At 34.3% G+C, this 23906-nt stretch overlaps 1 protein-coding gene across 3 annotated transcripts in view; it reads right to left on the bottom strand.

The window, feature by feature from the left end:
- The window catches only part of MYPT-75D (Myosin phosphatase targeting subunit 75D), a 531155-nt gene that overhangs the window by 394273 nt on the left and 112976 nt on the right, over nt 1-23906 (bottom strand). The gene's annotated exons all lie outside the window — the stretch shown is intronic.

The following is a 23906-nucleotide window of genomic DNA, read 5'->3' on the forward strand; positions in this document are numbered from 1 at the left end:
AAATGGCCTTTATTAAAGTGCTTCACAATAACACTCAACTGTGCAACGAATAGCTTGCTTAATAACCACACTGATTGATAGCTCAATGAAACTCTGCTATTCAAAATAATACTGCTATTGCTCGCTAGATATCGTCTTAATCGGAACTGCTTGACAACTCAAATCAAACTGAATTACTTCTTACTCGCTGGCGCCGCTTTTATAGTTTACGCTGCATACTTCTAGGCTCTTCGATTTCCAGAACTTACTAGTTGTTTCGGCTACAAAATCGCCAGCCACAACTACGTGCACAAATTATTGCTCACTCTTGTGACAACTCAGATAAGGTATATGCATGTGTTTGTAGTTTACAGTCTCCCGCACACACATAAGCGTATAAGTAAATTCATCGGTGTGTGACATCTCATCTCTTGCTGCCTTGTATGTAAATGTTGCTCGTCGGAATGTGTACATATGTGTAGACGCAATTATTTATTCGTTTAAGTAGATACATAAAGATTGAATTATTGATGTGAATGTTTGTAGTTTGCGCACATAGGCATATAAGTAAATGCATCTGTGTGTGACATCTCTCTGGGCTGCCTTATATATGTGTATACTTGATTTAATTATTAACGTAAATACTGCTTGGCATGGCCTTAGCATCGCCTTAGTGATGGGATAATTTAGTGATGCTAATATCCGTGACAGTATGAATACAGATTAGTTTTGGAACACTCCTATACTCCCAAAGGAGTATTCCTTACATTATTTATGGAGTACTCGCGTTTTTGAAGGGTACTCAGTGCAGACTGTTTTCCACTTTTCATGTATTGATATTTTCACGGAAGTATGTGCGGTTGCTACACCATGTTTTTAGTTGGGTCCAAAATTCTCCGAAAAAGGGACCAAATCTCAAAAAAATATTACCGATTTTTTTTTTCAAATTTTAAATATTTAACGAGCTCGAGGCCATATACATATATATTCAGATTAAAACCCGGATAGATTTTATATATATGTATATATTTTAAGTTTTATTTAGTCGATATTTCGACCTCAATCTGAGGTCATTCTCAAGACTGTAAAAAACAAACATGAAACATTAAAATCATAAATAATATAAAAACCTATTTATAAACTTACACTCTTGGGTGTAGCTTGTCGACTAATTTTACAATATTAAACATAAGTACAAGAAGGCAATAGAACCGAAAAAGTAAACATCCAAAAAATATACAGTAATGGTAAACAAACTTTTACACAAACAGCAATACATTAAACTAACTAAATAATAGGCGAAACTCTCATAGTGCTCTCCTGTTGCTCCTGTTGATCAGTTGGCGGTATGCCGACGCGCATTTTTCCGTATCTGCTTTGTAGTTCATTCGTTTCTCTCTCGGTTCGTTAATAATAAACAACATCTCAAGTGTGTATCTTTTGTTGTAATGCTTCTCCTGTTGCATTATTGCTACGTTCTCAAAATCTGGAGTGTGCCCGGTTTCTCTGCAATGCTGACTTAAAGCTGTTTTGTTTTCATTAGGGTGGTCGCGATTTTTTAAATTTGATTTATGGGCGGAAATCCTTGTTTTTAATCTGGATTTAGTTGTACCAACATATACCTTCGGGCATACGTAGGACCCGTCATTTTTGCAAGGAATCCGGTATATAACGTCCGATTTGTCATATTTTTCTATTTTGCTTTTTGTATTACTGAATATTTTCTGGACGGTATTATTATAAGTAAATGCTATTTTAAATCTCTCACGGTCATACATTTTGGAATATTTCATTCTATTTGATAGCCCCGGAACATGCGTGGATGTCTTATATATTTTATTAGTTTTGTCATTAAAGGTTTGATTGGTGTTAGCTTTTGTAAAATAGTCGTGAATATAGCCTCTTATTAGACCTAAAGGAAAATCGTTGTCTTTCAGAATTTTCGTAATGATTTCTATATTTTTTCCATGGTATATCGTATCACTGATTGATAAAACTCTCTTGATAAAGTTTTTGGCTGTGTTGACTATGGTTGATTTGTCGTGCTTTGAATAAAAATTTATCAATCTGCCCGATGCAGTGGGTCTTTTGTACCAATCAAAGGATAACTTATTATGCTTTCTTACTACCAGCGTATCTAGATATGGTAGTAATCCATCTTTTTCAATTTCAAATGTAAATTTGATAGTTCTATTGTAGCTGTTTAATAGATTTATCATGTCCTCCACTGAATTCGTTTTCACAATGGCAAACAGATCGTCAACATATTTTGTTAGCAAACGGGGCTTTTGAGACGCATCCTCTTCAAATTTTGTTAGCAATTCCTCCATTACTATGTCTGCTATGACCGGCGATGCCGGTGACCCCATCGGCATTCCTACACGCTGTTCATATATTTTATTGTTGACTTTAAAATACCTATTTTCTTTAATACAAAAACGCACGACTCCCAAGAACAGTTCTTTGGTCAGAGTTGTATGGGGTTCTATCAGATTCCATTTGGACGATATAATTTCCAAGGCATGATCCACAGGAATACTGGGAAATAGCGAAACAACATCGAATGATACTAGACTCTCATCATCAAATATGTGCGTGTCTTTTATTTTATTCTTGAATTCAATAGCGTCTTTGACATTATATTTTGATGATTTCGTAATATTTTTGAGGACGTTAACAACATATTTACATAAACTGTACGAAGGGGAGTTAACAGACGAACAAATGGGTCTTAGGGGAACTCCTTCCTTGTGGATCTTTGGGAGACCATATAATCTTGGCGCGTTGGCCGTTTTACTCAAAAGTTTATATCTCTCTTTTGTATCTATCATTTTATTCTTGAATAATTTCTCAACAATTTCATTATTTTTTTCTTGTAACTTATTGGTAGGGTCACGCTTCAAAATGCGATATGCAGAAATGTCATTAACCATTTGCTGCACCTTCATTTCATAATCTGATTTTTTCATCAAGACTGTAGCATTGCCTTTGTCGGCATTCAGAACCAATAAGTCGTTGTTCTTCTTAAGGAACATCTTTGCCGATTGTAGGGTATCTAAAATAAATCTGTCACGCTCACTGATTTTCGGTTTTTTTAAGTGATCCCTTATTAGTGAAGTAAAGTTATTTCTCTCAATTTCTTGCTGTTCCTTGTCTTGGATGGTCTGAATACAGTCCTCTCCGTCTGCTATTAATTTAAATAGTGGGAACTCTTCATTTATCATTGGTAAAGAGAACTTGGGACCTAAAGAGAGAAGCCATTGAATATCTGTCGGTATGTCTGTCTGTGTGGTATTACAAAACCACTCAGGTATGGATTTAATGTTCAGCGATTGTTTTTGTAAATCTCTGAGTCTTTCAAATTTGTTAGTTTGTGTCTTCTTAGCTTTTGTTGTGAGATTATCTATTAGGAGTCTTTCACTGTCGAAAAATATGGACGCATCTTCCGTATCAAGTTGTTGGTGTAGTTTATTTTTTATGGTATTTACCTCATTTTCCTTTAATTTCCGCAGTTCATGCTTACTTCTTATTATAATACTCAAAAGTTTGTTCTCTGCATTTCTCAAATATGATACCGCTGCATTCCTTATCTTCTTCGGTAATTTCTTGTCATCGGTGTTGTTGTTGAGGACGTTGGATATATTCTTCATAGCATTACTTATAAATTTCGGTATAATTGCACTCTTCCTGCATCTCACAAGAAACTTCGTTGACTGCGTCAACTTAGCTAGTTGTTGTGTGCCATGTTGGTAACGTTTTATACACTTTTTGGTTTCAATTCCATATTTGCTTTTGATATCTCTGTAGATATTCCGCGTATTTTTTTTTGTTACGGTGTGCTCTCCGTTCCATAATTATCTTCTGATTATTTTCGGCCTTAGATTTATAAATTTTAAATATTTAACGAGCTCGAGGCCATATACATATATATTCAGATTAAAACCCGGATAGATTTTATATATATGTATATATTTTAAGTTTTATTTAGTCGATATTTCGACCTCAATCTGAGGTCATTCTCAAGACTGTAAAAAACAAACATGAAACATTAAAATCATAAATAATATAAAAACCTATTTATAAACTTACACTCTTGGGTGTAGCTTGTCGACTAATTTTACAATATTAAACATAAGTACAAGAAGGCAATAGAACCGAAAAAGTAAACATCCAAAAAATATACAGTAATGGTAAACAAACTTTTACACAAACAGCAATACATTAAACTAACTAAATAATAGGCGAAACTCTCATAGTGCTCTCCTGTTGCTCCTGTTGATCAGTTGGCGGTATGCCGACGCGCATTTTTCCGTATCTGCTTTGTAGTTCATTCGTTTCTCTCTCGGTTCGTTAATAATAAACAACATCTCAAGTGTGTATCTTTTGTTGTAATGCTTCTCCTGTTGCATTATTGCTACGTTCTCAAAATCTGGAGTGTGCCCGGTTTCTCTGCAATGCTGACTTAAAGCTGTTTTGTTTTCATTAGGGTGGTCGCGATTTTTTAAATTTGATTTATGGGCGGAAATCCTTGTTTTTAATCTGGACTTAGTTGTACCAACATATACCTTCGGGCATACGTAGGACCCGTCATTTTTGCAAGGAATCCGGTATATAACGTCCGATTTGTCATATTTTTCTATTTTGCTTTTTGTATTACTGAATATTTTCTGGACGGTATTATTATAAGTAAATGCTATTTTAAATCTCTCACGGTCATACATTTTGGAATATTTCATTCTATTTGATAGCCCCGGAACATGCGTGGATGTCTTATATATTTTATTAGTTTTGTCATTAAAGGTTTGATTGGTGTTAGCTTTTGTAAAATAGTCGTGAATATAGCCTCTTATTAGACCTAAAGGAAAATCGTTGTCTTTCAGAATTTTCGTAATGATTTCTATATTTTTTCCATGGTATATCGTATCACTGATTGATAAAACTCTCTTGATAAAGTTTTTGGCTGTGTTGACTATGGTTGATTTGTCGTGCTTTGAATAAAAATTTATCAATCTGCCCGATGCAGTGGGTCTTTTGTACCAATCAAAGGATAACTTATTATGCTTTCTTACTACCAGCGTATCTAGATATGGTAGTAATCCATCTTTTTCAATTTCAAATGTAAATTTGATAGTTCTATTGTAGCTGTTTAATAGATTTATCATGTCCTCCACTGAATTCGTTTTCACAATGGCAAACAGATCGTCAACATATTTTGTTAGCAAACGGGGCTTTTGAGACGCATCCTCTTCAAATTTTGTTAGCAATTCCTCCATTACTATGTCTGCTATGACCGGCGATGCCGGTGACCCCATCGGCATTCCTACACGCTGTTCATATATTTTATTGTTGACTTTAAAATACCTATTTTCTTTAATACAAAAACGCACGACTCCCAAGAACAGTTCTTTGGTCAGAGTTGTATGGGGTTCTATCAGATTCCATTTGGACGATATAATTTCCAAGGCATGATCCACAGGAATACTGGGAAATAGCGAAACAACATCGAATGATACTAGACTCTCATCATCAAATATGTGCGTGTCTTTTATTTTATTCTTGAATTCAATAGCGTCTTTGACATTATATTTTGATGATTTCGTAATATTTTTGAGGACGTTAACAACATATTTACATAAACTGTACGAAGGGGAGTTAACAGACGAACAAATGGGTCTTAGGGGAACTCCTTCCTTGTGGATCTTTGGGAGACCATATAATCTTGGCGCGTTGGCCGTTTTACTCAAAAGTTTATATCTCTCTTTTGTATCTATCATTTTATTCTTGAATAATTTCTCAACAATTTCATTATTTTTTTCTTGTAACTTATTGGTAGGGTCACGCTTCAAAATGCGATATGCAGAAATGTCATTAACCATTTGCTGCACCTTCATTTCATAATCTGATTTTTTCATCAAGACTGTAGCATTGCCTTTGTCGGCATTCAGAACCAATAAGTCGTTGTTCTTCTTAAGGAACATCTTTGCCGATTGTAGGGTATCTAAAATAAATCTGTCACGCTCACTGATTTTCGGTTTTTTTAAGTGATCCCTTATTAGTGAAGTAAAGTTATTTCTCTCAATTTCTTGCTGTTCCTTGTCTTGGATGGTCTGAATACAGTCCTCTCCGTCTGCTATTAATTTAAATAGTGGGAACTCTTCATTTATCATTGGTAAAGAGAACTTGGGACCTAAAGAGAGAAGCCATTGAATATCTGTCGGTATGTCTGTCTGTGTGGTATTACAAAACCACTCAGGTATGGATTTAATGTTCAGCGATTGTTTTTGTAAATCTCTGAGTCTTTCAAATTTGTTAGTTTGTGTCTTCTTAGCTTTTGTTGTGAGATTATCTATTAGGAGTCTTTCACTGTCGAAAAATATGGACGCATCTTCCGTATCAAGTTGTTGGTGTAGTTTATTTTTTATGGTATTTACCTCATTTTCCTTTAATTTCCGCAGTTCATGCTTACTTCTTATTATAATACTCAAAAGTTTGTTCTCTGCATTTCTCAAATATGATACCGCTGCATTCCTTATCTTCTTCGGTAATTTCTTGTCATCGGTGTTGTTGTTGAGGACGTTGGATATATTCTTCATAGCATTACTTATAAATTTCGGTATTATTGCACTCTTCCTGCATCTCACAAGAAACTTCGTTGACTGCGTCAACTTAGCTAGTTGTTGTGTGCCATGTTGGTAACGTTTTATACACTTTTTGGTTTCAATTCCATATTTGCTTTTGATATCTCTGTAGATATTCCGCGTATTTTTTTGTTACGGTGTGCTCTCCGTTCCATAATTATCTTCTGATTATTTTCGGCCTTAGATTTATAAATTTTAAATATTTAACGAGCTCGAGGCCATATACATATATATTCAGATTAAAACCCGGATAGATTTTATATATATGTATATATTTTAAGTTTTATTTAGTCGATATTTCGACCTCAATCTGAGGTCATTCTCAAGACTGTAAAAAACAAACATGAAACATTAAAATCATAAATAATATAAAAACCTATTTATAAACTTACACTCTTGGGTGTAGCTTGTCGACTAATTTTACAATATTAAACATAAGTACAAGAAGGCAATAGAACCGAAAAAGTAAACATCCAAAAAATATACAGTAATGGTAAACAAACTTTTACACAAACAGCAATACATTAAACTAACTAAATAATAGGCGAAACTCTCATAGTGCTCTCCTGTTGCTCCTGTTGATCAGTTGGCGGTATGCCGACGCGCATTTTTCCGTATCTGCTTTGTAGTTCATTCGTTTCTCTCTCGGTTCGTTAATAATAAACAACATCTCAAGTGTGTATCTTTTGTTGTAATGCTTCTCCTGTTGCATTATTGCTACGTTCTCAAAATCTGGAGTGTGCCCGGTTTCTCTGCAATGCTGACTTAAAGCTGTTTTGTTTTCATTAGGGTGGTCGCGATTTTTTAAATTTGATTTATGGGCGGAAATCCTTGTTTTTAATCTGGACTTAGTTGTACCAACATATACCTTCGGGCATACGTAGGACCCGTCATTTTTGCTAGGAATCCGGTATATAACGTCCGATTTGTCATATTTTTCTATTTTGCTTTTTGTATTACTGAATATTTTCTGGACGGTATTATTATAAGTAAATGCTATTTTAAATCTCTCACGGTCATACATTTTGGAATATTTCATTCTATTTGATAGCCCCGGAACATGCGTGGATGTCTTATATATTTTATTAGTTTTGTCATTAAAGGTTTGATTGGTGTTAGCTTTTGTAAAATAGTCGTGAATATAGCCTCTTATTAGACCTAAAGGAAAATCGTTGTCTTTCAGAATTTTCGTAATGATTTCTATATTTTTTCCATGGTATATCGTATCACTGATTGATAAAACTCTCTTGATAAAGTTTTTGGCTGTGTTGACTATGGTTGATTTGTCGTGCTTTGAATAAAAATTTATCAATCTGCCCGATGCAGTGGGTCTTTTGTACCAATCAAAGGATAACTTATTATGCTTTCTTACTACCAGCGTATCTAGATATGGTAGTAATCCATCTTTTTCAATTTCAAATGTAAATTTGATAGTTCTATTGTAGCTGTTTAATAGATTTATCATGTCCTCCACTGAATTCGTTTTCACAATGGCAAACAGATCGTCAACATATTTTGTTAGCAAACGGGGCTTTTGAGACGCATCCTCTTCAAATTTTGTTAGCAATTCCTCCATTACTATGTCTGCTATGACCGGCGATGCCGGTGACCCCATCGGCATTCCTACACGCTGTTCATATATTTTATTGTTGACTTTAAAATACCTATTTTCTTTAATACAAAAACGCACGACTCCCAAGAACAGTTCTTTGGTCAGAGTTGTATGGGGTTCTATCAGATTCCATTTGGACGATATAATTTCCAAGGCATGATCCACAGGAATACTGGGAAATAGCGAAACAACATCGAATGATACTAGACTCTCATCATCAAATATGTGCGTGTCTTTTATTTTATTCTTGAATTCAATAGCGTCTTTGACATTATATTTTGATGATTTCGTAATATTTTTGAGGACGTTAACAACATATTTACATAAACTGTACGAAGGGGAGTTAACAGACGAACAAATGGGTCTTAGGGGAACTCCTTCCTTGTGGATCTTTGGGAGACCATATAATCTTGGCGCGTTGGCCGTTTTACTCAAAAGTTTATATCTCTCTTTTGTATCTATCATTTTATTCTTGAATAATTTCTCAACAATTTCATTATTTTTTTCTTGTAACTTATTGGTAGGGTCACGCTTCAAAATGCGATATGCAGAAATGTCATTAACCATTTGCTGCACCTTCATTTCATAATCTGATTTTTTCATCAAGACTGTAGCATTGCCTTTGTCGGCATTCAGAACCAATAAGTCGTTGTTCTTCTTAAGGAACATCTTTGCCGATTGTAGGGTATCTAAAATAAATCTGTCACGCTCACTGATTTTCGGTTTTTTTAAGTGATCCCTTATTAGTGAAGTAAAGTTATTTCTCTCAATTTCTTGCTGTTCCTTGTCTTGGATGGTCTGAATACAGTCCTCTCCGTCTGCTATTAATTTAAATAGTGGGAACTCTTCATTTATCATTGGTAAAGAGAACTTGGGACCTAAAGAGAGAAGCCATTGAATATCTGTCGGTATGTCTGTCTGTGTGGTATTACAAAACCACTCAGGTATGGATTTAATGTTCAGCGATTGTTTTTGTGAATCTCTGAGTCTTTCAAATTTGTTAGTTTGTGTCTTCTTAGCTTTTGTTGTGAGATTATCTATTAGGAGTCTTTCACTGTCGAAAAATATGGACGCATCTTCCGTATCAAGTTGTTGGTGTAGTTTATTTTTTATGGTATTTACCTCATTTTCCTTTAATTTCCGCAGTTCATGCTTACTTCTTATTATAATACTCAAAAGTTTGTTCTCTGCATTTCTCAAATATGATACCGCTGCATTCCTTATCTTCTTCGGTAATTTCTTGTCATCGGTGTTGTTGTTGAGGACGTTGGATATATTCTTCATAGCATTACTTATAAATTTCGGTATTATTGCACTCTTCCTGCATCTCACAAGAAACTTCGTTGACTGCGTCAACTTAGCTAGTTGTTGTGTGCCATGTTGGTAACGTTTTATACACTTTTTGGTTTCAATTCCATATTTGCTTTTGATATCTCTGTAGATATTCCGCGTATTTTTTTTGTTACGGTGTGCTCTCCGTTCCATAATTATCTTCTGATTATTTTCGGCCTTAGATTTATAAATTTTAAATATTTAACGAGCTCGAGGCCATATACATATATATTCAGATTAAAACCCGGATAGATTTTATATATATGTATATATTTTAAGTTTTATTTAGTCGATATTTCGACCTCAATCTGAGGTCATTCTCAAGACTGTAAAAAACAAACATGAAACATTAAAATCATAAATAATATAAAAACCTATTTATAAACTTACACTCTTGGGTGTAGCTTGTCGACTAATTTTACAATATTAAACATAAGTACAAGAAGGCAATAGAACCGAAAAAGTAAACATCCAAAAAATATACAGTAATGGTAAACAAACTTTTACACAAACAGCAATACATTAAACTAACTAAATAATAGGCGAAACTCTCATAGTGCTCTCCTGTTGCTCCTGTTGATCAGTTGGCGGTATGCCGACGCGCATTTTTCCGTATCTGCTTTGTAGTTCATTCGTTTCTCTCTCGGTTCGTTAATAATAAACAACATCTCAAGTGTGTATCTTTTGTTGTAATGCTTCTCCTGTTGCATTATTGCTACGTTCTCAAAATCTGGAGTGTGCCCGGTTTCTCTGCAATGCTGACTTAAAGCTGTTTTGTTTTCATTAGGGTGGTCGCGATTTTTTAAATTTGATTTATGGGCGGAAATCCTTGTTTTTAATCTGGACTTAGTTGTACCAACATATACCTTCGGGCATACGTAGGACCCGTCATTTTTGCTAGGAATCCGGTATATAACGTCCGATTTGTCATATTTTTCTATTTTGCTTTTTGTATTACTGAATATTTTCTGGACGGTATTATTATAAGTAAATGCTATTTTAAATCTCTCACGGTCATACATTTTGGAATATTTCATTCTATTTGATAGCCCCGGAACATGCGTGGATGTCTTATATATTTTATTAGTTTTGTCATTAAAGGTTTGATTGGTGTTAGCTTTTGTAAAATAGTCGTGAATATAGCCTCTTATTAGACCTAAAGGAAAATCGTTGTCTTTCAGAATTTTCGTAATGATTTCTATATTTTTTCCATGGTATATCGTATCACTGATTGATAAAACTCTCTTGATAAAGTTTTTGGCTGTGTTGACTATGGTTGATTTGTCGTGCTTTGAATAAAAATTTATCAATCTGCCCGATGCAGTGGGTCTTTTGTACCAATCAAAGGATAACTTATTATGCTTTCTTACTACCAGCGTATCTAGATATGGTAGTAATCCATCTTTTTCAATTTCAAATGTAAATTTGATAGTTCTATTGTAGCTGTTTAATAGATTTATCATGTCCTCCACTGAATTCGTTTTCACAATGGCAAACAGATCGTCAACATATTTTGTTAGCAAACGGGGCTTTTGAGACGCATCCTCTTCAAATTTTGTTAGCAATTCTCCCATTACTATGTCTGCTAGGACCGGCGATGCCGGTGACCCCATCGGCATTCCTACACGCTGTTCATATATTTTATTGTTGACTTTAAAATACCTATTTTCTTTAATACAAAAACGCACGACTCCCAAGAACAGTTCTTTGGTCAGAGTTGTATGGGGTTCTATCAGATTCCATTTGGACGATATAATTTCCAAGGCATGATCCACAGGAATACTGGGAAATAGCGAAACAACATCGAATGATACTAGACTCTCATCATCAAATATGTGCGTGTCTTTTATTTTATTCTTGAATTCAATAGCGTCTTTGACATTATATTTTGATGATTTCGTAATATTTTTGAGGACGTTAACAACATATTTACATAAACTGTACGAAGGGGAGTTAACAGACGAACAAATGGGTCTTAGGGGAACTCCTTCCTTGTGGATCTTTGGGAGACCATATAATCTTGGCGCGTTGGCCGTTTTACTCAAAAGTTTATATCTCTCTTTTGTATCTATCATTTTATTCTTGAATAATTTCTCAACAATTTCATTATTTTTTTCTTGTAACTTATTGGTAGGGTCACGCTTCAAAATGCGATATGCAGAAATGTCATTAACCATTTGCTGCACCTTCATTTCATAATCTGATTTTTTCATCAAGACTGTAGCATTGCCTTTGTCGGCATTCAGAACCAATAAGTCGTTGTTCTTCTTAAGGAACATCTTTGCCGATTATAGGGTATCTAAAATAAATCTGTCACGCTCACTGATTTTCGGTTTTTTTAAGTGATCCCTTATTAGTGAAGTAAAGTTATTTCTCTCAATTTCTTGCTGTTCCTTGTCTTGGATGGTCTGAATACAGTCCTCTCCGTCTGCTATTAATTTAAATAGTGGGAACTCTTCATTTATCATTGGTAAAGAGAACTTGGGACCTAAAGAGAGAAGCCATTGAATATCTGTCGGTATGTCTGTCTGTGTGGTATTACAAAACCACTCAGGTATGGATTTAATGTTCAGCGATTGTTTTTGTAAATCTCTGAGTCTTTCAAATTTGTTAGTTTGTGTCTTCTTAGCTTTTGTTGTGAGATTATCTATTAGGAGTCTTTCACTGTCGAAAAATATGGACGCATCTTCCGTATCAAGTTGTTGGTGTAGTTTATTTTTTATGGTATTTACCTCATTTTCCTTTAATTTCCGCAGTTCATATATATCGAAAAAATAAATATCGACTAAATAAAACTTAAAATATATACATATATATAAAATCTATCCGGGTTTTAATCTGAATATATATGTATATGGCCTCGAGCTCGTTAAATATTTAAAATTTATAAATCTAAGGCCGAAAATAATCAGAAGATAATTATGGAACGGAGAGCACACCGTAACAAAAAAATACGCGGAATATCTACAGAGATATCAAAAGCAAATATGGAATTGAAACCAAAAAGTGTATAAAACGTTCATGGCACACAACAACTAGCTAAGTTGACGCATTGTCAACGAAGTTTCTTGTGAGATGCAGGAAGAGTGCAATATTACCGAAATTTATAAGTAATGCTATGAATAATATATCCAACGTCCTCAACAACAACACCGATGACAAGAAATTACCGAAGACAGATAAGAATGCAGCGTTATCATATTTCGAGAAATGCAGATAACAAACTTTTGAGTATTTATATTAATTAGTAAGTCATTGAACTGCGGAAATTAAAGGAAAATGAGGTAAATACCATAAAAAATAAACTACACCAACAACTTGATACGGAGATGCGTCCATATTTTTCGACAGTGAAAGACTCCTAATAGATAATCTCACAACAAAAGCTAAGAAGACACAAACTAACAAATTTGAAAGACTCAGAGATTTACAAAAACAATCGCTGAACATTAAATCCATACCTGAGTGGTTTTGTAATACCACACAGACAGACATACCGACAGATATTCAATGGCTTCTCTCTTTAGGTCCCAAGTTCTCTTTACCAATGATAAATGAAGAGTTCCCACTATTTAAATTAATAGCAGACGGAGAGGACTGTATTCAGACCATCCAAGACAAGGAACAGCAAGAAATTGAGAGAAATAACTTTACTTCACTAATAAGGGATCACTTAAAAAAACCGAAAATCAGTGAGCGTGACAGATTTATTTTAGATACCCTATAATCGGCAAAGATGTTCCTTAAGAAGAACAACGACTTATTGGTTCTGAATGCCGACAAAGGCAATGCTACAGTCTTGATGAAAAAATCAGATTATGAAATGAAGGTGCAGCAAATGGTTAATGACATTTCTGCATATCGCATTTTGAAGCGTGACCCTACCAATAAGTTACAAGAAAAAAATAATGAAATTGTTGAGAAATTATTCAAGAATAAAATGATAGATACAAAAGAGAGATATAAACTTTTGAGTAAAACGGCCAACGCGCCAAGATTATATGGTCTCCCAAAGATCCACAAGGAAGGAGTTCCCCTAAGACCCATTTGTTCGTCTGTTAACTCCCCTTCGTACAGTTTATGTAAATATGTTGTTAACGTCCTCAAAAATATTACGAAATCATCAAAATATAATGTCAAAGACGCTATTGAATTCAAGAATAAAATAAAAGACACGCACATATTTGATGATGAGAGTCTAGTATCATTCGATGTTGTTTCGCTATTTCCCAGTATTCCTGTGGATCATGCCTTGGAAATTATATCGTCCAAATGGAATCTGATAGAACCCCATACAACTCTGACCAAAGAACTGTTCTTGGGAGTCGTGCGTTTTTGTATTAAAGAAAATAGGTATTTTAAAGTCAACAATAAAATATATGAACAGCGTGTAGGAATGCCGATGGGGTCACCGGCATCGCCGGTCATAGCAGACATAGTAATGGAGGAATTGCTAACAAAATTTGAAGAGGATGCGTCTCAAAAGCCCCGTTTGCTAACAAAATATGTTGACGATCTGTTTGCCATTGTGAAAACGAATTCAGTGGAGGACATGATAAATCTATTAAACAGCTACAATAGAACTATCAAATTTACATTTGAAATTGAAAAAGATGGATTACTACCATATCTAGATACGCTGGTAGTAAGAAAGCATAATAAGTTATCCTTTGATTGGTACAAAAGACCCACTGCATCGGGCAGATTGATAAATTTTTATTCAAAGCACGACAAATCAACCATAGTCAACACAGCCAAAAACTTTATCAAGAGAGTTTTATCAATCAGTGATACGATATACCATGGAAAAAATATAGAAATCATTACGAAAATTCTGAAAGACAACGATTTTCCTTTAGGTCTAATAAGAGGCTATATTCACGACTATTTTACAAAAGCTAACACCAATCAAACCTTTAATGACAAAACTAATAAAATATATAAGACATCCACGCATGTTCCGGGGCTATCAAATAGAATGAAATATTCCAAAATGTATGACCGTGAGAGATTTAAAATAGCATTTACTTATAATAATACCGTCCAGAAAATATTCAGTAATACAAAAAGCAAAATAGAAAAATATGACAAATCGGACGTTATATACCGGATTCCTTGCAAAAATGACGGGTCCTACGTATGCCCGAAGGTATATGTTGGTACAACTAAGTCCAGATTAAAAACAAGGATTTCCGCCCATAAATCAAATTTAAAAAATCGCGACCACCCTAATGAAAACAAAACAGCTTTAAGTCAGCATTGCAGAGAAACCGGGCACACTCCAGATTTTGAGAACGTAGCAATAATGCAACAGGAGAAGCATTACAACAAAAGATACACACTTGAGATGTTGTTTATTATTAACGAACCGAGAGAGAAACGAATGAACTACAAAGCAGATACGGAAAAATGCGCGTCGGCATACCGCCAACTGATCAACAGGAGCAACAGGAGAGCACTATGAGAGTTTCGCCTATTATTTAGTTAGTTTAATGTATTGCTGTTTGTGTAAAAGTTTGTTTACCATTACTGTATATTTTTTGGATGTTTACTTTTTCGGTTCTATTGCCTTCTTGTACTTATGTTTAATATTGTAAAATTAGTCGACAAGCTACACCCAAGAGTGTAAGTTTATAAATAGGTTTTTATATTATTTATGATTTTAATGTTTCATGTTTGTTTTTTACAGTCTTGAGAATGACCTCAGATTGAGGTCGAAATATCGACTAAATAAAACTTAAAATATATACATATATATAAAATCTATCCGGGTTTTAATCTGAATATATATGTATATGGCCTCGAGCTCGTTAAATATTTAAAATTTATAAATCTAAGGCCGAAAATAATCAGAAGATAATTATGGAACGGAGAGCACACCGTAACAAAAAAAATACGCGGAATATCTACAGAGATATCAAAAGCAAATATGGAATTGAAACCAAAAAGTGTATAAAACGTTACCAACATGGCACACAACAACTAGCTAAGTTGACGCAGTCAACGAAGTTTCTTGTGAGATGCAGGAAGAGTGCAATAATACCGAAATTTATAAGTAATGCTATGAAGAATATATCCAACGTCCTCAACAACAACACCGATGACAAGAAATTACCGAAGAAGATAAGGAATGCAGCGGTATCATATTTGAGAAATGCAGAGAACAAACTTTTGAGTATTATAATAAGAAGTAAGCATGAACTGCGGAAATTAAAGGAAAATGAGGTAAATACCATAAAAAATAAACTACACCAACAACTTGATACGGAAGATGCGTCCATATTTTTCGACAGTGAAAGACTCCTAATAGATAATCTCACAACAAAAGCTAAGAAGACACAAACTAACAAATTTGAAAGACTCAGAGATTTACAAAAACAATCGCTGAACATTAAATCCATACCTGAGTGGTTTTGTAATACCACACAGACAGACATACCGACAGATATTCAATGGCTTCTCTCTTTAGGTCCCAAGTTCTCTTTACCAATGATAAATGAAGAGTTCCCACTATTTAAATTAATAGCAGACGGAGAGGACTGTATTCAGACCATCCAAGACAAGGAACAGCAAGAAATTGAGAGAAATAACTTTACTTCACTAATAAGGGATCACTTAAAAAAACCGAAAATCAGTGAGCGTGACAGATTTATTTTAGATACCCTACAATCGGCAAAGATGTTCCTTAAGAAGAACAACGACTTATTGGTTCTGAATGCCGACAAAGGCAATGCTACAGTCTTGATGAAAAAATCAGATTATGAAATGAAGGTGCAGCAAATGGTTAATGACATTTCTGCATATCGCATTTTGAAGCGTGACCCTACCAATAAGTTACAAGAAAAAAATAATGAAATTGTTGAGAAATTATTCAAGAATAAAATGATAGATACAAAAGAGAGATATAAACTTTTGAGTAAAACGGCCAACGCGCCAAGATTATATGGTCTCCCAAAGATCCACAAGGAAGGAGTTCCCCTAAGACCCATTTGTTCGTCTGTTAACTCCCCTTCGTACAGTTTATGTAAATATGTTGTTAACGTCCTCAAAAATATTACGAAATCATCAAAATATAATGTCAAAGACGCTATTGAATTCAAGAATAAAATAAAAGACACGCACATATTTGATGATGAGAGTCTAGTATCATTCGATGTTGTTTCGCTATTTCCCAGTATTCCTGTGGATCATGCCTTGGAAATTATATCGTCCAAATGGAATCTGATAGAACCCCATACAACTCTGACCAAAGAACTGTTCTTGGGAGTCGTGCGTTTTTGTATTAAAGAAAATAGGTATTTTAAAGTCAACAATAAAATATATGAACAGCGTGTAGGAATGCCGATGGGGTCACCGGCATCGCCGGTCATAGCAGACATAGTAATGGAGGAATTGCTAACAAAATTTGAAGAGGATGCGTCTCAAAAGCCCCGTTTGCTAACAAAATATGTTGACGATCTGTTTGCCATTGTGAAAACGAATTCAGTGGAGGACATGATAAATCTATTAAACAGCTACAATAGAACTATCAAATTTACATTTGAAATTGAAAAAGATGGATTACTACCATATCTAGATACGCTGGTAGTAAGAAAGCATAATAAGTTATCCTTTGATTGGTACAAAAGACCCACTGCATCGGGCAGATTGATAAATTTTTATTCAAAGCACGACAAATCAACCATAGTCAACACAGCCAAAAACTTTATCAAGAGAGTTTTATCAATCAGTGATACGATATACCATGGAAAAAATATAGAAATCATTACGAAAATTCTGAAAGACAACGATTTTCCTTTAGGTCTAATAAGAGGCTATATTCACGACTATTTTACAAAAGCTAACACCAATCAAACCTTTAATGACAAAACTAATAAAATATATAAGACATCCACGCATGTTCCGGGGCTATCAAATAGAATGAAATATTCCAAAATGTATGACCGTGAGAGATTTAAAATAGCATTTACTTATAATAATACCGTCCAGAAAATATTCAGTAATACAAAAAGCAAAATAGAAAAATATGACAAATCGGACGTTATATACCGGATTCCTTGCAAAAATGACGGGTCCTACGTATGCCCGAAGGTATATGTTGGTACAACTAAGTCCAGATTAAAAACAAGGATTTCCGCCCATAAATCAAATTTAAAAAATCGCGACCACCCTAATGAAAACAAAACAGCTTTAAGTCAGCATTGCAGAGAAACCGGGCACACTCCAGATTTTGAGAACGTAGCAATAATGCAACAGGAGAAGCATTACAACAAAAGATACACACTTGAGATGTGGTTTATTATTAACGAACCGAGAGAGAAACGAATGAACTACAAAGCAGATACGGAAAAATGCGCGTCGGCATACCGCCAACTGATCAACAGGAGCAACAGGAGAGCACTATGAGAGTTTCGCCTATTATTTAGTTAGTTTAATGTATTGCTGTTTGTGTAAAAGTTTGTTTACCATTACTGTATATTTTTTGGATGTTTACTTTTTCGGTTCTATTGCCTTCTTGTACTTATGTTTAATATTGTAAAATTAGTCGACAAGCTACACCCAAGAGTGTAAGTTTATAAATAGGTTTTTATATTATTTATGATTTTAATGTTTCATGTTTGTTTTTTACAGTCTTGAGAATGACCTCAGATTGAGGTCGAAATATCGACTAAATAAAACTTAAAATATATACATATATATAAAATCTATCCGGGTTTTAATCTGAATATATATGTATATGGCCTCGAGCTCGTTAAATATTTAAAATTTATAAATCTAAGGCCGAAAATAATCAGAAGATAATTATGGAACGGAGAGCACACCGTAACAAAAAAAAAATACGCGGAATATCTACAGAGATATCAAAAGCAAATATGGAATTGAAACCAAAAAGTGTATAAAACGTTACCAACATGGCACACAACAACTAGCTAAGTTGACGCAGTCAACGAAGTTTCTTGTGAGATGCAGGAAGAGTGCAATAATACCGAAATTTATAAGTAATGCTATGAAGAATATATCCAACGTCCTCAACAACAACACCGATGACAAGAAATTACCGAAGAAGATAAGGAATGCAGCGGTATCATATTTGAGAAATGCAGAGAACAAACTTTTGAGTATTATAATAAGAAGTAAGCATGAACTGCGGAAATTAAAGGAAAATGAGGTAAATACCATAAAAAATAAACTACACCAACAACTTGATACGGAAGATGCGTCCATATTTTTCGACAGTGAAAGACTCCTAATAGATAATCTCACAACAAAAGCTAAGAAGACACAAACTAACAAATTTGAAAGACTCAGAGATTTACAAAAACAATCGCTGAACATTAAATCCATACCTGAGTGGTTTTGTAATACCACACAGACAGACATACCGACAGATATTCAATGGCTTCTCTCTTTAGGTCCCAAGTTCTCTTTACCAATGATAAATGAAGAGTTCCCACTATTTAAATTAATAGCAGACGGAGAGGACTGTATTCAGACCATCCAAGACAAGGAACAGCAAGAAATTGAGAGAAATAACTTTACTTCACTAATAAGGGATCACTTAAAAAAACCGAAAATCAGTGAGCGTGACAGATTTATTTTAGATACCCTACAATCGGCAAAGATGTTCCTTAAGAAGAACAACGACTTATTGGTTCTGAATGCCGACAAAGGCAATGCTACAGTCTTGATGAAAAAATCAGATTATGAAATGAAGGTGCAGCAAATGGTTAATGACATTTCTGCATATCGCATTTTGAAGCGTGACCCTACCAATAAGTTACAAGAAAAAAATAATGAAATTGTTGAGAAATTATTCAAGAATAAAATGATAGATACAAAAGAGAGATATAAACTTTTGAGTAAAACGGCCAACGCGCCAAGATTATATGGTCTCCCAAAGATCCACAAGGAAGGAGTTCCCCTAAGACCCATTTGTTCGTCTGTTAACTCCCCTTCGTACAGTTTATGTAAATATGTTGTTAACGTCCTCAAAAATATTACGAAATCATCAAAATATAATGTCAAAGACGCTATTGAATTCAAGAATAAAATAAAAGACACGCACATATTTGATGATGAGAGTCTAGTATCATTCGATGTTGTTTCGCTATTTCCCAGTATTCCTGTGGATCATGCCTTGGAAATTATATCGTCCAAATGGAATCTGATAGAACCCCATACAACTCTGACCAAAGAACTGTTCTTGGGAGTCGTGCGTTTTTGTATTAAAGAAAATAGGTATTTTAAAGTCAACAATAAAATATATGAACAGCGTGTAGGAATGCCGATGGGGTCACCGGCATCGCCGGTCATAGCAGACATAGTAATGGAGGAATTGCTAACAAAATTTGAAGAGGATGCGTCTCAAAAGCCCCGTTTGCTAACAAAATATGTTGACGATCTGTTTGCCATTGTGAAAACGAATTCAGTGGAGGACATGATAAATCTATTAAACAGCTACAATAGAACTATCAAATTTACATTTGAAATTGAAAAAGATGGATTACTACCATATCTAGATACGCTGGTAGTAAGAAAGCATAATAAGTTATCCTTTGATTGGTACAAAAGACCCACTGCATCGGGCAGATTGATAAATTTTTATTCAAAGCACGACAAATCAACCATAGTCAACACAGCCAAAAACTTTATCAAGAGAGTTTTATCAATCAGTGATACGATATACCATGGAAAAAATATAGAAATCATTACGAAAATTCTGAAAGACAACGATTTTCCTTTAGGTCTAATAAGAGGCTATATTCACGACTATTTTACAAAAGCTAACACCAATCAAACCTTTAATGACAAAACTAATAAAATATATAAGACATCCACGCATGTTCCGGGGCTATCAAATAGAATGAAATATTCCAAAATGTATGACCGTGAGAGATTTAAAATAGCATTTACTTATAATAATACCGTCCAGAAAATATTCAGTAATACAAAAAGCAAAATAGAAAAATATGACAAATCGGACGTTATATACCGGATTCCTTGCAAAAATGACGGGTCCTACGTATGCCCGAAGGTATATGTTGGTACAACTAAGTCCAGATTAAAAACAAGGATTTCCGCCCATAAATCAAATTTAAAAAATCGCGACCACCCTAATGAAAACAAAACAGCTTTAAGTCAGCATTGCAGAGAAACCGGGCACACTCCAGATTTTGAGAACGTAGCAATAATGCAACAGGAGAAGCATTACAACAAAAGATACACACTTGAGATGTTGTTTATTATTAACGAACCGAGAGAGAAACGAATGAACTACAAAGCAGATACGGAAAAATGCGCGTCGGCATACCGCCAACTGATCAACAGGAGCAACAGGAGAGCACTATGAGAGTTTCGCCTATTATTTAGTTAGTTTAATGTATTGCTGTTTGTGTAAAAGTTTGTTTACCATTACTGTATATTTTTTGGATGTTTACTTTTTCGGTTCTATTGCCTTCTTGTACTTATGTTTAATATTGTAAAATTAGTCGACAAGCTACACCCAAGAGTGTAAGTTTATAAATAGGTTTTTATATTATTTATGATTTTAATGTTTCATGTTTGTTTTTTACAGTCTTGAGAATGACCTCAGATTGAGGTCGAAATATCGACTAAATAAAACTTAAAATATATATAAAATCTATCCGGGTTTTAATCTGAATATATATGTAGATGGCCTCGAGCTCGTTAAATATTTAAAATTTATAAATCTAAGGCCGAAAATAATCAGAAGATTTTTTTTTTCTTTTTAAAAAGATAATGGTCATTTTTAAGACCTTCATCGACCAACCGCTGAGAACCTTTTTTGCTTCGTTGATTGAAATAATCCCCAATTTCCAGAGCAGTTTGGTTTTTTTTAACAAGTTGCAAATGAAATAAAACAGAAATATCTTCTCTTTATTTTTCTAGGAGCTTACTTTTTCTAAATTGTTAGTAGTCGGGATCTTAATTTCCACTTCGTGGCAATCGAATTTTGATTCAACATTTTTTATATAGTTACTATGCATATATTACTCAAAATGGGCTTGAAATGTTTCTTAATTATATAATTATACATGGCAGACGAACTTTATCTGATTGGAACTCTTTATCCATGGTGTGAATATCGCCACGAACTTACAGGAACGAGGCTAGAAAATATAGCCGAATCCCCTCCCACTGGTTCTCAACACGCGGGCCAACGAGTAACAGAGGTGCTAAGTATTTGTATGGCTCTACACCACCATAGTCGTGAAGTTCCTTGAACTCATTGTTTTGCTTTAGGCTATGTGAGAAAAATGTATATATCACGATCAACGATATGTAAGACTTTAAATTTTTTTTACAAACAGATCTTATACCAAAAATTTTGAAAGTGTTACGTTTCGTGTGGCACGTTTATATGTTCCTACACAAAATTTCAAGATCGTCGGTATGTTTGAACGCAGAGTTTGAACATAAATTCTGTGAGTTACAAGTGCACTTAATGTAAAATTTTCTTTCCAATTAATTTTTTCGCCGGTCATCGTATTGGCTCCATCAATAGCAAACTTTATAAAATTATCAAGAAGCACACGTGCTTTTGAAATCGCTTTTAAATTTATTGTTGTATCACTTTTATTTAGCTCTACTAGTGACAAAAATCTATTACGAAAATTGTTTGTTATTCGATCGAAGTATCTAACCACCAAAACAAGACATTTCATTCTAAATCCGTTGTTTTATCAACTATTAACGGAAACTGGTTTTTTGTAAAATACGGCATAACTCTTTTATGTGTTTCATTGTCTAAATTATATGCTGCTGGAGTTGCCTTTGCTCTGTTGCCATATACGATTTTTGAATCTGACAATCACATACATACATATATAGCTAGCAATTGTGGGAAGAAATCAATTTAAGTAATGGGAGGACTATATTAAGAAGCTGCTTAATCAGGCGAGTTTTGGGACGCATTCTGCATTTTTACCTCTGACAAAAAAAATATCAAATCCATGGCTACTTGCCTAAAATCGAACAAAATTTGCAAAAACGGACCAGCGGACCAAATGGGGTTAGAAATGACTATTTTTGGTCCAAATGGACTAAAGTGGCAACCGTGGAAGTATGTGATACGTTTTAGCAGAAAAAGCCCGTCACATTAGCAGTTTTTCATATAGATGCGTTTATGCATTACGAGAAGATTGCACGTATTTTTATGGACAACGGCAAATCAAGTCACACTAGCGCCATCTGACATGAAAAAGTAGCCATCTTCCAACTTTTGTTGCAAGCAAAGCATAAAGGCCGCGGCACAATGAAATTTTTCATATATGCGTTTAACACAAGCTTATTAGTTCCAGTAACATCGCTACCATCAACCAAGATGTTGCGTTTACAAATATGTAGGAACTTCAGACTTAGCATTAGCTATAGGACTAATATTACTTATACAAACATTACAAATTTGTATATTAACAGGAATACTATATAAAACATTCTGATTTTCTTATATTTTATTCCTAATTTTTTTAGGAGGAATATTAGTATTATTTATTTATATCACTTCATTAGCATCAAATGAAATATTTTCATTATCAATTAAAATAACAGTTTATGAAGTTTATTTCGCCTTGCATACAAAATTTCGCGAATCATTGGTATAAGCATTCTCACTATACAATAAATATACTTTCTAACATATTTTGTGTCCTATTAGAAATGTGACCAACGATTGGGGAAAATAATTTCACTTGCAAAGAGTGCCAGGACCTTAGCCAAAGCGAATGTCAAATTCTTCTTATGATTTGCTTGCAACAAAAGTTGCAAATTGGCTACTTTTTCATGCCAGATGGCGCCAGTGTCGCTCAATCTACGTGCAATGTACACATATTGCATAAGATTGAGTTAAACGCATATATATGATAAACTGCTTATGTGGCGGGGCTTTAAGAGCAGAAGTAATGACTAAAAGACAAAAGTGAATACCAGATATATTAAGGAGAAACAAATAAGCAGCTGTTGGAGAAGATTGTTCGTGAAAAGTTTAGATCATTGGAGAGATATGCGAACGAGGCAACAGAGAGTATTAAAGCAGCACAAGCTGAGGAATAATGAATCAGTTTGTATTTTTTATCACGATTTTAGTGAAGCACGCGAGCAATTAATTTGTGAAGTACTACTAATACAGCAGAGTTGTAAATAAAGAACATTTGGCTATACTGAATATTTGAGTTATTTTTTCGTCAGTTCAGCGATTCGAACGTTAGCAGAAGGTGCATAATTATCAGGAATTTACCAAAATTCATTACAATATTAAAAAAAAAATACCAATGAGCAGATTTCCGGCCCTCACCTGTTTGATAACCACATAGATGTTACAGATA

This window comes from Eurosta solidaginis, chromosome 5 (genome assembly GCF_040869045.1).
Source record: "Eurosta solidaginis isolate ZX-2024a chromosome 5, ASM4086904v1, whole genome shotgun sequence".
NCBI lineage: Eukaryota > Metazoa > Arthropoda > Insecta > Diptera > Tephritidae > Eurosta > Eurosta solidaginis.